The sequence below is a fragment of the Pleuronectes platessa genome, chromosome 7, assembly GCF_947347685.1.
Source record: "Pleuronectes platessa chromosome 7, fPlePla1.1, whole genome shotgun sequence".
Lineage (NCBI taxonomy): Eukaryota > Metazoa > Chordata > Actinopteri > Pleuronectiformes > Pleuronectidae > Pleuronectes > Pleuronectes platessa.
The window spans coordinates 26440058-26458296 of NC_070632.1; positions in this window are offsets into that span (position 1 = coordinate 26440058).

An 18239-nucleotide genomic window follows, 5' to 3' on the forward strand; every position below is an offset into this window, starting at 1 on the left:
CAAGGAGATAAGTCGGAGTGAGCCCTTCATGCAGGACACAAAGAGGAGAAAAGCCTCAGCTCTTCTTTGAAATTCTGGAGCATAAAATGACTTCTGAAAAACATAGTTATCTACAGTATGGAGAGGGCTGGATTATGAAGCTGGTTTTATCACGCCTCATTGATAATACTACCTCAATGGGATTGAACACACAACAACAGGAAGCTTGTGGGGTGAAAAGGTATCTTAAGGGAAAGAGATTTCTGATGATGTGCTGTTTGATGTGAAGAGAAATGATCTGTTGAATGGGCAGATAAGATGAGAGAGCCTCTGTGTGCTTGTGGTTTGCTGCATCAGCCGATTAAGTGGATAAGATGCAAATGATTACTCTTACAGTGGCAACTTAATAGTGACATAGATTTCTAGCAATTACGTTAATTACTTCATTTAATTTACAATGGGTTGTTGCAGACGGTGCATTACCATCATGGCTTACCAATGGAGGACAGGCAGTGAAGTGAGGAAAACATGATCAGACGCTGTTTGAGCTGGAGCATTGTGGACAACCGTGACCACGGTCCATGATGAGTGTATTTTTACACAGCCTGCATCGTTACTAAATTCCTTTTTGACTAAAAATGATGTGACAGGTGTTAAATAAACCATTTAACAAACTGGTGTCTGCTCCTTCAATTGCTGCCCCGTATTTTCAAATATTCAAATAGGTATGGTGTTAGTATCACAGATTGCCATGATAATTTTTGTTGGGGTGGGATTAAGAATGGGGATGTCTTTCCACTGTGCTAGACTCTGGCTACATCCGGCTGCGTCCTCTCAAAATAATATTGGAACAGTGCTTTTAGCTGTGTCGACTGAAAGATGAGCTGGCGTAGCAAAGGTTTCACATGCTAAACGTTGGTTAGTGACAAAGGAAAATGACCAAATAAGTAAGATAAAAGTGCACTTAAGGCCCTTCATGATCAATGTTAGATACATCTACAGGAATGCATGGAGCCTTATGACCATACTTACAAATACGGACAGAAAAGATGAGAGTCACACTGGAAATCCTGGGGCCTGTAGTCTATAGTTCAAGTGAGACGTAAGAGACAAACCTTTTGAGGAGAGACTTTGTGAGTTAGTTAGAACAGAAGAGAATTGCTGTTGTTAACATGACCCACATTTCTTTCTTGATCCCAACTCTTTAGATGGTGGTGTTGCTAACCGCGAGGATGCTGTGCTCTCTGAGGTTGTTCTGGAAATTCTCAGTGGCTTTTATTGCCCCTGTCCTCTTGTATTTTTATTGTTAAACTTTAAACTGTTTCTCCAGGACTAACGCCGAACTGTGCCCCTGTTTCTGCAGAAGAATTGGTCGCACTGCGGCTGAGCGACTCACAGGCCGGCAACTTTACTACATTTTTTTGTGTGAGTGTGTAGGCCAACTCTGGTGTTTATAGTCAGTTAAACAGTTGGAGTTTGCTGTAGATGAAAGAAGAAGGATAAAAAAGTGAGAAATAAAGGGTAATTACTTTTTTGGTGAGGGTAGTTTTCTATCTTTTTTAAAGGAATTCTATTTTTGCTGTTTGTTTTGCATGTTTTTTTTTTTCAATTAAAAGGGTAAATATGATATAATATAATTTGTTAATTTCACCAACAATATTTTAGGTAAAAGGTTATTCCATTTTGTTCTGAAAGGGGACATATTATGCTCATTTTACCACAGTTGATATGGCTCCTTGGGGTCTTAATGAAATGACTGTAACATATTTTGGTCAAAATACCACAAGGATCATTTAAAACAGCACCTTTTTACCCTGTCTAAAACAGCCCTCCTCAGATTGACCTGTTTTGAGTGCCCTGCCCCCCTCACCCCTGATGAGCCTGGCCATGAGAGCCCCAGCTCCCCAGCGCTCCCAGTGGGAGTGCTCTGCATGACATTAAACAGATGGTAAAGGTCGTCCTTCTCATGATCATTATCATCTTAATTATTACCCCATCATCATTATCTTCATCACCATTATCACAATAACCTCACTCCCATCCATGCACCCATCCCTTTAATCTATCCAGTCAACAGTTTAAGGAACTGTTCTTCATATCTCGAGCACTTACCAGCTAAGTAATAAATATTTATTGGATTCCACAGTCTACTTTCTGTCACCTAATTTTGCTGCGGAAGTTGTTCAAGCAGAAAAAGATATGAAAATTGCAGATTCTGTAGTTTTCCCCATGCAGCAGCTACGGAGGGTGTAATGACTTTCTTATCAGACTTCAGGTACGGTACAGTTTGGTAGTGGCTGAGCTCAACTTATAGTCTGATCAGATCCAGCATACATCCTAAAATCACATTAGGAATACAGCACTTTAATTAGGTACCGAGTATCAGCTATATGTAGAAGAAGACAGGAAAATACAATTATATAAATATAAAATGATATAAAGTATTGAACATGATTTGGGTCAGCCAGTATTGGGCCAGTCACAGGTGGTGAGCGTGTCCTCACATGAGATGTTTCATGGCTAAACATTTCTTCATATGATGTTTTTCTAGCTTATGAGTTATACAAATTAGCAAAATGTAAATCTGAAGCTTGATTTAAACAAGTAGTATTGGTAAGTAAATCATGAATATACCTTTGTGCGGACCATTTTAAGCATATAGACTCTACAGAGTGAGGAACTTTTTTGAAAGTAAGAAAATTTTGACCGGTCCACACTCTTTCAATGGACTATTTGAGAGTCAAGATTTGGGTTTAGGGTTAGAATTAGGTTTGGTTAAGGGTTAAGCATTTAGCTTGGATGGTTAAGGTTAGGGTAAGGGGCCTGAGAATGTATTATGTCAGTGTCCTCACTAAGATAGAAGTACAAACCTGTGTGTGTGTGTAAAAAGCCAATCTAATAATCAGGTTTTTATTGGTGTGTTCCTGGCATTATAAAAGACAATATACTGTATACGGTATGTAGCCTTGCCATTAATAATGGGACCAAACATGTAGCAAAGGTATTGGTGAGCCTCTCATTCCCCAACTACATTTGAAATTAATTAGCATTAATTCTGTCATTTTTTGGTTCTGACAAAAAACACAGTTTTGACAGTGCAGATAATGTTTCCCTTTTTCTGTGCTTTCCCTGTACTCATCTGCACTGAATATTATCTTTCAACTTGAAACATACAGCATAAAATGAAAACCGGCAAACTCACCACCACTTTATCAGATAAATATATAGTCTCAATGGCTATGGCAGACAAGTCAGTCTAGTGAGCTTCAATCTTTCCACATCTTCTAGACAAGAATAGTGGCTTTCCAAAATAAAGGGACATCAAAATATATAAAAACAAAAAACAAATCAACATATTTGAACATACAACATATATAAGTTATTCTGTACGGCTGCTTCTTTGTTCATAAAGTCGCTATGGAACACTCGAAATCTCGTGATTTCCAACCTTGCCTTGCTCTCAAGGGAACAGCATCTGAACAAAAACAAACAGCTTTTACAGCAATAATTCAACAAGATAAAAATACAAAGCTTTGGATAAATACTACTCCCCTTGTTAACCAGGATACATACAAAAAAGAAAAATATAAATACAGAAATCTTTCATTTGTTGTTCTGATGTGACAAGTTCAGCTTGGTTTCTGTTGCTTATACCAAACGTTTTTCTTTGTACTGTTTTTATGGTAATCACATGTTTTATGTTATATATTTAGTGCTAAATATATAACAAATATGGGAATCAGTCAATTTTACTTCAGGGAAATCCATAATGTCCTTCTAGAACAAGAGTGCAGTTAGAGAAACTGTTAAACAGCAGCCAAATGGTATGCTCCAGCAGAAACTGAGTTGATTCTTCATGAGAGACAAGTTAATTGCAGATGTCGACAGCATCAGGAATCCCTGCTAAGAGATAATGAAGGCCAGGTCAGCCAACACACTCAGCCTACAATTGCTCATTTGACTCTTATTGTGATTGACAGAACAAAGATTGATTCAGCCCAATCTCAGGGGGTGAACTTTAACACTGGCACAGGTCGGCCACCCCAGTGTAATGCAAATGCACGCCTACGCCACGTCAGCCCAGTGGACAAGTGTCAACACTTTCAGAATGTATTGATCTTCTGCTGCCACTGGATTTAATATGCTTGAGTCTTGTCAACACCCATGAGGGAGGCTGGCCTCCTCTTGGCTCTGTTGCTGAATATTTGGCCTTAAGCCTGAAACATGCTTCTGCGTTTTCACGGGCCCGTAAGCGCAAGGGCCCTTCCGATCCCTTACGTGCTTATGTATCCCTCCTTACGTGCTGACGGGTGTCGACCCCCTTTTCTAAAATTTACGGCAAAGCTCCGCAAGCTCACTCAGCCCGCAAGGCTGTGATTGGTCTGCTCTACATCCCTTCTGGAGCTGCATTTCTGGTTTCATGCCCCGTAATACAGGCAGAAACAACGGGAGATTTAGAAGAATGAATATGGACCAAATAGAAGAGCGTTTGGCAGAAGAGATCCGAAAGTATGTCCACTTGTATAACCCGTGTAGTAGAAAAATTAACTAAATATGGTTAACAAACTATTTTGTATTTGGATAGTAAGTTTCTGCAGCCTTGTAAGAGACTTTTATGACTTGTATTTACATACACCAAATGTTTAAGACTTGAGCTGTTTTATGGTCGGGACTGTTAGTGTTGAAATACGTTGAGACCATTTGTTACTTAATTACCCATCAAAGGAAGGAGTGGATGTCTTCTTATCACCTAAGGAAACACATGTGAATCAGTTGCTAATGTTTAGATTCCTCTCCTTCCCCCACCCATGTATCCTTCCTGGATTGGTTCAGAAGGACAGCCCTAAATCCTCCTATATAAGATCTGTGTTTTTGACTGTTCTTCATCCTCACTCTGAGATCCTTGTGGTCTCCCTGTGTTGATCCTTTCTGCAGAAAGCCCCTTATTAAATACACGTAGATAACTTGGTTGTTTCCAGCCTCTTGTATCTCCAGATTTCCATCACACCCGTCACTGACTGGCGTATTTGTCCGCCTGAAAAAGGCTACAAGGAGCCGCAGTAGCTATGTAAATAAACAATCGATGAAGAAGAAAGAAGGCGTCTCTCAGGCTTCGACAAAAAGCATTACTCCGCCTAGTGTTCTGGCGCGGAATTGCTTTGTAAGACGCGCAACGGTTGGGGAAGCATGAATGACAATGAGTCTTGCGCCACAGCGGCGTGAAAAGACGCAGACGTAGTCGCAGAAGCATGTTTCAGGCTTGAAGGCTGAATTATACTCCTGCGACTGCAACCGCGGAAGGCCACGCAGCTGCATCGACGGACTCGTTTTGGTTTATGCTTCACTCACGTGTTGCGCATGTTGCAACGCAATTCACCGCCAGAACACTAGGCGGAGTAACGTTTTGTTTCGAAAACAAAACACACAAAGAAGAGACGTCTTCTTCTTCATCGAATCTTTATTTACATCGCCACTCCGGCTCCTCATAGCCTATTTCTGGCGGACAAATCGGCCAGTCAGTGACGGGTTATACAAGTGGTCATACTTTCGGATCTCTTCTGCCAAGTGCTCTTCTATTTGTTCCATATTCGTTCTTCTAAATCTTCCGTGATTTCCGCGTATTGTGGGGCATGAAACCGGAAACTAGACTCCGGACGGGATGTAGTAGGCAGACCAATCACAAGCCTTGCGGGCTGCGTGAGGCTCGCGTCGTTTTGTCGTGTAGTTAGAAAAATTGGCGGACACACGCAAGCCTGCAGAGGGCACGAAAGGGGCGTGTTACGTGTCTTGCGTGCATGCGTGCGTCCGTGCAACACGAGTATAATTCGGCCTTTAGAGTGAGAGGAGAAAATCCACCAGGTGATCTACAGAGATGCAGAGCACAAGAGCACTGTTGAGCACAAATCAAAATGGATTTTTTTAATCGATCTATTTCCAGTATAGTTGTATTGGTCCGAATTTTTCCTCTCCAAGTACTGATTGTTATACCTGAGCTAACGGTGTTGCCTAATATTAGTGTCGTTATTTTATTTTTCTTACCAATTTAAAATCAGTATGCATCATACCATGGCACTGATTAAGATATTTATTCTACAAATAAAGTAATATAACGTCATAGCTACACAATGCTAACCCTAACCCTATCAACTTTAAGTGATCATAAACCATTATTTCTTAATTGTATTGGGGTGATGAAATATAAAGAGCTTTTAAATGATAGTGACTAATAAACAGGATTTAATAATGATGAGTCATGTGTGGTCAATATTAGAGCTTTTATGAGGTCAGTTACTGATGCAATGTATTGTTCTGGTGATTATCTTCTATCTATTCTATCCGCTTATTCAAAAGAGGTCTGTCCCTCTGTATGTGGAATGTATACCTTCTGGTGTTCAGGTTATCAGGTTTGCACTCGGCATGTCTATTGTTTATATCCCGAGGAAGGGTTGAATTTGGTGTGATTTGTACAAGTGATAATTTTATATATATAAATTGTGAGCCCCATGCATCCATTGGGGATGGGGTTGCGTGCCTACAACATTCAGGAAGTCTGTGGACTGAGTTAAACATCTTCTTATATGTCCTTCTGTAGAAGAAGGAAGCTGGCCTACCACCAATAGCATTTGTCCTGACTGATCATTTTGAAAATTCAGTTTAATTTTACGACTATAAATTCTGAGGTTAACAAAATCTGGTTGATCATGGACACACAACGGCTACAAAAAGCAACAGTATATTACTGGTCTCCACACAGATTTTTTACACTGGTTGCACTGGTGCTTTTTCATTTAGGTGCACCTAAACATTTTACTGCACCTTTTGGCACCACAGTTATATACAAGAAATGTTTGGGTCTTGCACCCACGTCATTGTCCACAGTACCTCTGTGCAGACACTTTGAAATAGCAAACAGGGGAGGCTATAAAAGACATTACTTACACGGCATCCAGTTAGTCACCTCTGTTTCTCATAACAGGAGCACGAGGAGCCCGGCTGTGAGCTCGTCCTAATCACTTGCTGCTTAATCTGTCAATCCGTTCGGTCTACACCAAGATCCTTTATTCTCTTTTCTTCTCCTGAAAGGGTGCTTTTGTAAAGAAATTACCAGATTTTTCGCAGTTCACCTTAAAGTCGCCATATCTTTGCCGGTCAGCAGCGAATGTTTATTCACAGTAGATTCAAAAAAAGAAAAAAGAAAATAAATAAAAATTTCTCTTTAAATATGTGGGAGTGTCTGGGGAACAGAGAGGTCTCTAACAATAACACATTTTTGCTCGATAATCCTTTATGAGTCCTACAATGGGGACATTTTCAAAGAATGGAAATGGACTGGTGAAAAAGGCATTGCTGGGATTTGAACAAAGTATCTCTTGGTTAGTAAACAGGCACATCCACCAACTAAGCCACAGTACCACTTTAGTGTGATAATATTGTCATCATTGTGAAACCATTTTAAACCACTGGTACAAGCATAATCAGCAAAACCAGCTTAAACAGAATAGGAGGGCTATGATTTAGATCAACCTTTAGCTTTGTATTATATTGAATTAGTATTCCAGCATTTCCTCCAGGATTCCGTGGGTGTTTGTGTGTTTTTGTCTACTCGTCACATTTTCTATGTGTTAAAATACGTCACCCTGTATTCTCACTTTTTGTTGTCACTGTTCGACATTGACCAGCTTATTCACCGCCTCTCCGTCTGTCTGTGTGAGTGAGTGGGGCCGTGGCCAGCCTGGGAAATGTGTGTAAACTCTGCAGAGGAGATGAGATGAGGAAGCAACGCTATTGGCTAAAATACAGAGACAGAGCTTAATGTCTAGTGAGATCAAGGAACAATTTTAGTCGCACTTGACCGATTTGTGGTCACACAAGAACTGTTTGAGGACACTGACTAATAAATAGTTCTGAAGTAGCTCTAGAGCCTTAACAAAGGACAAGAGAACAGATCAGTCCATCAGGCAGGTTTAGAACTGACACTGCACTAGTTATTTCCTAAATTAAAATGGTGAGATATTTTCTCATGTACACTCGTCACCCTAAGATTATCAATATGCTTTTATATTAACACTGAGTAAAATTACTTATTTATAGGACATATAGTTCCATCTAACCGGTCAGCCACAGGCAAATGTTTCCAACAAACAGGATCTGAAAAAGAGTGGCAGCGGCAGGTAGACAGACACAGTTGGCGACTGGCTGCTGAAGCAGATAAAGGGCCAGATATTTCACTCCGGAGCTCGAGAGAAGAGTGAACGTTGGACAGAAACATGACTCCAGATCAATACTAATGTTGCTGCATGCCTTGTTGATGTATATGTTGGCAATTAAGCACAACATGTCAGGAGGTTTTTTTTCCGTCCCTCCAGTGGCCAAACATGAATTAATGCAGCGTTATGAAAAACAACTCGTTCACTAGCTATGATTTATTAATGCTCTCATGAGTTCGCAATGGGAGCTTAGGCTATGCGTGATATATTATCAGTTCTATGTGTACAGCTGCAGCAGGTCTACAACAAGCCCCTTTCAGCGGCTTAGAGCATAAGTGACCAACCTCTACTCCCTTCTCCTGTTCTTTCCTTTGACTTTCTGCCTGTGCACACTTCTTAAGTGTTGTGTCTTTGTTTCAGCACATAATACAGTATATTCATGTGAAAATGCCTTACTCAGTGAGCAAGTTAATGAAAATCTACATTGCTTTCCCCTGAGCTTATTGAACAGTCCTAACCCCAAATCCCTGGGATATTACAGTGCCTTGCATAAGTATTCACCCCCCTTGGACTTTTTCCCATTATGTACTACTAACTGGAATTCAAATAGACTTAAATAAACTTTTTCCCGTTTGATCAACAAAACATGCATAGTACTTTGGAGGTGCAAAATAAATTTTATTGTGACACAAACAATAATGAGAACAAAAAAGTTGACATCTGTTGGGTGCATAAGTATTCACCCCCCTGTGTCAATACTTGGTAGAACCCCCTTTCGCTGCAATTACAGCTGCAAGTCTTTTGGGGTATGTCTCTACCAGCTTTGCACATCTAGAGATGGAAAGGTTTGTCCATTCTTCTTGGCAAAAAAGATGAAGCTCAGTCAGATTGGATGGAGACCGTCTGTGAACCGCAATCTTCAAGTCTTGCCATAGATTCTCTATTGGATTGAGGTCTGGGCTTTGACTGGGCCATTTTAAGACATTAACATTCTTTAATCCAAACCATTCTTTTGTAGCTCTGGCTGTATGTTTAGGGTCATTGTCCTGCTGGAAGATGAACCTCCGCCCCAGTCTCAAGTCTTTTGCAGACTGCATCAGATTTTCTTCAAGGATTTCCCTGTATTTGGCTCCATCCATCTTTCCCTCTATTCTGACCAGTTTCCCTGTACCTGCTGAAGAGAAGCATCCCCACAGCATGATGCTACCACCACCATGTTTCATGATGCTGTTTGTTCAGTAATGATCTCCAACAAACTCTGAGTCCGTCACAGAACAGGTGTATTTATACTGAGATTAAATTGACAGGTGGACCCTATTTACTAATTATGTGACTTGCAAATGTTACTAGTGAATGCAATTGATCGCACCAGATCTTTGTTAGGGGTTTCACAGTAAAGGGGGTGAATACATATGCACTCAACACTTTTCAGATTTGTATTTGTAAATAATTGTGAAATCCATGTAATATTTCCCCCCACTTCTACATGATGCACTATTTTGTGTTAAACTCACGATGAAATAAATTTTAATCTGTGGTTATACCATGACAAAATGTAGAAAAGTCCAAAGGGGGTGAATACTTATGCAAGGCACTGTACATGAGTGCAGGGGTGGACTGGCCATCTGGCATACCGGGCATCGTCCCGGTGGGCCGTTGACCCAATGTGGGCCGGTCTGGTCCGCTATGTTTTTTTTTTCTTTTTTTTTTCTCTTCTTCCTCTCTAAATTCCCTCCAATTGGGCCGGCCAATTGGCTACAGAGGGCTAGCAGTGTGTTGCCAGCATCGACACATATTATTGGTCTGTTGTTTGTCATTATCAATCAATCATGGGCTGACAGGCTCAGGGAGCCCTGACAGTGCTGTCAATCACAACACAAACCAGGGTGGGGCGGGACCTCATGCCATTGGCGGGGGGAGTCGCGGGACGGGCTGCTGCTGAGACAGAAACTTAAAATGGATAATAAGAGTTAAAAACGCCCGGGTGGCGCTGAGAAGCATCGAAAAAAAAGCTGAAGTCTCTGGAGGTGGAGGCTGCTACATGTGCCAAACTGACGGACCTATTTGGTGCCGGGTTCACCAGCCCAGCAGCAGCAGGTGCGCCGGGAGACGAGCGAGGAGGACTCGACAATGATGAGCGAGTGGAGGCAGACATGGTAAGTAACGCTGGCCTGGGGCTGGCTAGGCTACATTTTTGTAGCATGTCCAAAACAAAGTAGAAAACGTTTTTGATTTTGTTTTAATATGCCGAATTGTGATATTATGGGTTATTATTGTTCAGATGATTTAGCTAAGCTAGCTAAGAGCTGCTAACGTCTACTGTTGCCATAGCAACAGTAAACTTTCTCAGCTGTAAATAGAGATGCAGAATCAAGCTAATTCTTTTCAGAAGTTTTATTGTGCTTATGTGTTGATCCTTAATGGTGTGATCATGTACACTAAATGATCAATTATTCTCCATTACAGGTTGTTGTGATATATTTAAGGAGTCGTTCTCCCTCTGTTTTATATGTGGACATTTGGGACCACTGTTAGAATTTGGTAAGTTTATCATGTCTTTTTTAATGTATAAATTCATACTTCATAATTATAATAATTTTCAAAAGGTTTTAAAAGAAACACAATTCCAAAAAGTTCTCAACTCTAGGTGCAGGACAGAGGAAAACATTTTCTTTATTTTTCAGACGTTATAATGTATCCATGTTCTTCTCAGGTTGACCACTTGACATGTGAGAGCCTGAGGAGTTGTTCCCCCTCTGTCCATGTTCGAGGACTTGCTCTCTGTCTGCCTCCACTCTCTGCCTTCACTGTACCATGTCTGTTGAGTCTCCTCTAGTCTGGTGAGTTTATCATTTTTTATTTTTTATGAAATCATACTTAATTTGTGATGATTAGAGACACTATAATGTATCCATGTCCTTCTCAGGTTGACCACTTGACATGTTAGAGCCTGAGGAGTTGTTTTCCAGACACAGGTAGAGCTGGCAGGGGCGTCACACTGGGCCTGCCCTTTTGGGCTGGGCTTCAGCTGCAGATCTAAAGGCTGCTTCCAGGGGCATGGGGCCCTCAGCCTTTGTTTTTCTTTGCTTCTGCACCTTACAACATACATCACACCTTATTTTCACACATCCAAACACCGTTAACACCACTGACGCGTTACATATTTTTCACATCCCACTACGTAGTTAGAGCTATCTTGATTTGGAGTTAAATAAATTTACTTTTGGCTTGAGAGGTTTGTGTGTGGCCTCCCTTCTTGTTGCCATATTTGAGCTAGGTGGTAACAGTAGTATGCATGAGAGAAGATGCCGCGAGATTGTGGACTTCTATGTGGTGTCCGCTGATAATGTAGTGGGCTGGTCTGGACAGACAATGCCAGGGCTGAATTTTTGTCCCAGTCCACCCCTGCATGAGTGTCAACATGAGCTGGGTTGTCAGCATAATTACATGATATAATTTGATGCATCAAGCCTCATTCAATTCTTTAGTATCTGCTTGTATTTCCCTCCGTCATTGTATCCAGTTGAACATTTTAATTTCCCCTCTGTACCCCTGCAACAGTAATTGAAGCTTATCTGATGTTGTCCTTTTGCAGTGTCGGAGGATTTCTATTTATTCGCAGCACCTCCAAAACCAACAGTTACTATTGCAGGTGGTGGTAAAACAAGCGTGGTGGGTGGTGATTGTAGACTGCATCGCTAATCAGAGGTTAATATCTCCACAGATTAAAGAGAACACTGGCAGCTCTGTGTCGATATGCTGTCAGCGCAGCGTGATGATAAATGTTTACGGCACTACATTAAGAGGAAATTACCTCTTTTTGTTCGCGACCCGATCATTCATCCACAAGCGTAGCATGCCCATCGTCAGCCCTGTTGTAAATTAGTCTGCACCTTTCTGTGGAAAGAAAGGTGGGGAGGATTGGGGAGATCAATCTTTTAGACGGGCAGTTAAAATCATTATTTGGCTTCCTGCAGGACACAGGCTGCGCTAAGCAGCGACAAATCATCTCACACAGTTATAAACATTCCTTTTCGTCGACACCCCAGGGAATGGCTGCTTTCTGTCCCTCTGTATGGAGATGACCAGTCTGACCAACAGTAGGAGAGGATCCTGAGTTAGTGAGGTTATTAAGGCTGCAGGACCGCTACAGTTATTCATAAGAAGCAACCATAACAAGCCCACAGTGGCTTTCCTAGCTAAGATTTACAGTGTGCTCCAAAAAAAACTGCAGCCATATCCCCACAGAATCTATTATTTTGGCTCCTTCTCCTCCACCAAGCTTAGGAACCAGGCTAAAGGAAAAAACGATGAACGATGACGACTACCTCAGGCCATGATGCCGATGAAAGGTATCTAATTCCTGCATCAAGTCTGTCTTAAAATAATCACAAATTGACTTGTGTTATTGGCGCAAAGTGTCCTTGTCCTGCCGTCACTGACATTGTTTACAATGAAGTTGGGGAGATTTGCATATTTAACGAACAGATCTGAACGGAGTTTCCACACTGACGTGATTCAGACCCACAGCAATCACCGCTCGGCCGCATCATCTGGTGCTAATCCAGCTAATCTTTCCATTGGCGACTGTTCTAGGATGGCTGTTTGCCCTGTTATTTTAGGAGAATGATTACGCATTGTGGAATTAACAATGGCTTAACCTCTTCGCAAGATTTCTTCACATCGCGCCTGCAGAATGCTTGGGGGAAAAAAAATATTCAGTAGAGAGCTGCGCTGCTCTCGCTTCCTCCAGAAAACACAATGTGAACCAAGATGTTCGCACCAATTACCAGATATCATTCATTGCATAAATGATACTGTGAGAAAGGGACCTTGCTTCCAGTATTGTGAGAGCTTGCATTTCAGTAAGCCGCCGTGAACCACCTGGCTGTTCTTTCAGATAATATCCTCTCTTACCTGCCCTGTGAGATTTTAATGAGGCAGAGGATTCCTGTAAAAAGAAAAAAATCTCTTTTTAATTACCAGTAGGCTTCCTTTCTTTTTCTGTGGTCCAATAATGACCAAGTCCAGGAAATCAATTTAGTGCTGTACTGCAAAAGGGAGTAGCCACATTCACTCCCTGGGCTGAAGAATGGCCAGAAAATCCTGCATATTTAGCACAAAGATCAAAGTCATAAATTCAATGTATTGTGCAGGAGCTGCTCCAAACATCTCTGAAAGAATAAAACTGAAATCTTCTTCATTTGTTTTTGTTGTACTTTGACCTGAATTACGTTTGCTCGATATGCACAGGAAGAGCAGTCACATGAGATTCTAGTGTCCTTTAGTGAATAAGTTGCACATACTCCCACTCTCAGGAGTTATTACATATCTTATTATTATGATCAGATGCAAATTGTTAAGTCCTCACGAGCAGTTCACTGTGCCAGTTTCTACTTAGTTCCTGTATTCTTCTTGATGATAGATTTGATGTTAGTGCCAGTTAGACTAAATTTGAAAAGAAAAGAAAAATTCTTCAGCGTCTTTGCAGGAACGTGTTCATCCAAGTCAGTACCACAAAGTCTAAATGAGCTTAATTAAAGGAGATTGAATTGTTGTTCCAAATACCATTAGCACTCGCACAGCAACAATATCGTGATTAGTTCTTCAACAAATAATGAAGCTGTGAGTGTTGTGAGCAACAGGATTGTCCTGCTTAAATCTAGCATCTCAAAAACTAAAGGCCAAACAAAATACAGCGAGGACTGAAGTTTGCTGTTGTGTTTCAGCCATTTCTAGTTCTCCTTTTGACTATTTGAAAACTGTCAGTATTTATCACTGTTTTTTAAGAGACAGGCAGATATACTGATACGAATGAATACACAATAATAATAATAATACAATTATTTGGCAAATCATTTCTGAATTACACTTGTTGATTGAAAATCCCCTACAATAAGACATAACTTATAGTTATAATTATTGGTGAAGTATTTATTTAGTATTTATTTCTCTATTACAGTTCTCATGGCATAAAATAACAATCTCATTATTTATCCTCCATAGCCATTTATACAATACACAGCATGCTTCCTCAGTTATTAACATTATTGACACGGCTCCTGTGGGGAATGTGATTAATTTACAACTGGATTTCTGTCACTTCCACCTCGGCTAGGTGTGAACAGGATGCTGATTGGACAAACCCTTACGAGGCATCTCTGCGAGCAGCTAATCCGTCGAGACCTGGAGAGGCAGTTGCATGTTTTAATGCTTGAGATGGATGCCATCCCCAACACAACAAAACACAACACCCACACTGTTCCTCCTACAAACCATCCGTCAACATACTGTTCGAGCATTGAGCGTAAGATATTCAATTGTTCATCTCTATAAATGTTCAGGGGCCGACTGAAATCCATCCAGTTTATCTCCCAGTCCTCCACCAGTAAAGCTGTGATCATTATCATGCATGAGTCTCCGAGGAAGGTGCACACCTGATGATGTGAAATGATGCCTAATGAAGCCGGTTTGCATCATCTGCATCTTGGATAGCAAATGATCTACTGTCTGTGTGCATATTTGATCTCTGGTGCAGGTCTACATGTATTCACGTATGTAATATGTACCTGCCTATCCGTGTGTGACAAAAATGATATCCATTCCCTGCAAGGAAATTACATTATTGCATTAATACAAGGCCAAATCCAAAGCCAATGGGCATGGCTAGAATGAATCAGAAATAAAAAGCTGTTATCTTCAAAAGTGGAAAATAAATTCAACCTATGTCAAAGACATTATGTTCTATTCCATATCCGCTTATATGTTGGTTGGTTGGTTTGTTTGTTGTAAGCGAGAATACACAAAAACAACTGTTCAGATTTCAATGAAACCTTGGTGAAGGATTCGTCATGGGCCATGAAATTTTGGATAAAGGGGCAAATCCAGGAGCTTGTTTATATTCTCAGGAAATAATGCATGGACTTTGATTTGAAAAGTCTTGGTTCTCTTCAAGGGCCTCTCTGTATTATGTCCTTGTAACCGCAGGCGAGAATCACCCCAACAGCATGATGCTGCCACCAACATGTCTCGCATTAACCAGAACACGAGCAGTGGTTGGTGGTCATCCACAAAAGGCCTCCGTTTTTTGTCTCATCAGACCAGAGAAAACCTTCCCTCATGCTCTGAGCCACCTGGTCGGCTAACTTAAGAAAGAGTCCGGCTGGTTGCAAACTTCTTTCATTTCACAATTATTGAGGTCACTGCTCATGGGAACAATAAAAGCTTTAGAAATGCTTTTATACTCTTGCCCTGCTCTGTACACCACCACAATTTTATCACGAAGGTCTACGGGGAATTATTTGAACTCATGGTTGGGATTTTGTCCTGACATGCAGTGTGAATTGTGGGACCTAATATACAGTGGTGTTTGCTTTGCTCGACCATGTCCAATCACTTCAATTTCCCACCGGTGAACTCCAATCAAGTTTAATCAGGAAGATACTTTTAAGAGGGACCAAAGAGAATGAAAGAAGTAAAAATTGAATTTGGGAAGTAGAAGTGTTCCAATAAGGTGAACCCATTGATGTACGAAATCTCCCCCTGGGACCAGACGCCAGTGGTATGTCTTGAAGTTCCACATCTTCATGAGAGGGACACCTTTGGTCAGACAGTTCGATGGGAATGTCAGGTGTATAGTTAAGGAGCTTGTTTGACAAAAACTAAATGAAAGAAAACAGAGAGAGAAATCTGAGAGCTTACAAGTGATTTGCTAAAGGCGAGCGTGCCACATTGTGATTGGGTGAGGAAACATTTGAGCTTGTGGAGCCAAAAGAAGGAAATCTATACTTGTTACTTAGAGGGCATGAGCAAGGAGACAGTCTTCCTGATAGAAATTTTGATGAGTTTCATTTCTCGACACATCTCAAGGATAACTAAAGCAAACCTGGAGGCACGTGAGCATTTGAAGTGTGTCAACAAACGCTCTAAATACTTGTATAATTGAGATATTTCCATTTTAAATTATTATTATTTTTTTTTTAATCTTAAATCATCATAGTGGGTCAGGGTAGTGAAGTGCAGACTAATGCAAAATGTTGGCAGACGTCAATGTACAATTAAATGTGTGACACAACACAGTGTGCAAAACGCAAAAGGGTTTGATGGGTCCAATATGGTATTATTATTTGTGTGTGTGTGTGTGTGTGTGTGTGTGTGTGTGTGTGTGTGTGTGTGTGTGTGTGTGTGTGTGTGTGTAAAGTTGTGTAACTGCATCTGAATCCGTGTCTGCATATTCAGATTTGTACAATGTTTAAAGGAATCTGTAAATGTGTGCTGAGGTTTGTGAATGCGTGCAGGAATTTTAAATGTGTATACAGAATCTATACGTAGTGAGAATTGTATAGTATACATACACATTATCTTATTTTTTTTCCAAACCTAATTATGCACTCATGGAAACTAAAAAAAAGTAAAACAACTTCCCAAATTCACACATTCACATTCACACACTCACACACACACACAAGCACACACACTCACACACAAACACACAACTAATGTTGCAACAATATTCGCTCTATATCTGAATCCTTTATGTATTATTATTTGTAGACGGGTGGTGATCAAGACAAAAATAAATAAAATAGTAAATCTTAAAATACTTGTTTAGACATGAGCAACCTTTAGCTCCTGTAATTCATTCCCTTGATTCAAACCCTCTCATGAATGTGGAGATTTTGCCTTTGAAACTTAAAGATGTTTTGCCCTCAACACATTCATTTGAATAAAGTCGCCAAACAAATACAGTAAAAATCTTGAAATAATCTAAACATCCCTCCTTGTTTACATCCACCAGTCAAAACACAGTGGCACGCTCGCAGCGTGACGGCCGCCCATGGGATCTGCCTTGTATTTAATGCATTCACATAAACCTGTTGCTGGTCCTTTCTGCAGCGTCTTACATAATAAATGTGAAACACAGCAGAGGGAATAACACTAACCCTAACAACAGCACAAAGATACAGTAACCATCAACAACAACGTCACTGTAGATGATATTTTCCTGTTGTTATTCAAAACGTAACTTTCTTATCTTTACTTTGTGCTGCCTTGTTGTGTGGGGATGGGGCCCAATAGTCCAGTCCTGTTAGCATACACAGTAGACATTCTTAACTTGGGTGACCTCAGCAGAATCCTAACCCACCAGCGGAGTCCAAGGCATTCTCTTCCCACAGAGCTGTGGAGAATGAACCACAGATTCACAAATTCATACCATGGAATCGTTCACTGCTGCGAACACCACGCGACCCAAGGATACTGTTCCAGGTCAGATTTGCCAAAAAAATTGAGTTAACGCGGTTGTTTGGCTGTTCTGAAGCTGAAGCTGGGACAGCTATTTCTGGACAAGCTCCGATGATTCATCTGTGGCTGTTGGGAGGTGTGACGTGTCAAGATGTGTCATTCCACTAATTGTCACTCTGACTTATCGGGAGCCTTCTGCAGCCCCTGAGCTCTCTTCTGACCTGAGATAATTCAGGCACAGAACTAAGCAGACAGAGCAGGTTTTACACACCTCAGGGAAGAGGAATCTGGTGTGGCTCTCTGGAGGTTTAGTGTACAGCTGGACTACAAACGCCTCTGGGTTTTTTGTTCTGAACACGGATACTAGTTTCTTCCTGTTTGTCAGATTTTGGATCCTTGGTGGAAAAACATTCATTAACAGTGCATAACACGTACATGGAAGTACATGGAAACACACTCCACCAGAAGTAATCATCTTGCATGCATAATTTTACCACGTTAGTTGAGAAAACTAACATGGGGCTTTGCTTTGTGGTATTCCTTCAACAAGTCAGTTATTTTCTTTATAGAGATTTTATTCAGTTTATTTCCCTATAGAATCAGTTGGTAACCTTTTTCGTGGTTTAGTACCATGATCAAATATTGAGCATGTGTCACAGTAACATCTCCAGTGCAGGAACTGTTTCTCTTTGGCAAAGTATTGGACGTCAGATGGTACTGATGCAGCAGTTCCTCAAGACAAACCGACACGTTTACTGGTGGTAGCAACTTTGAAAAGACAACATGGCTCCCTTACAATCTGAATAGGGT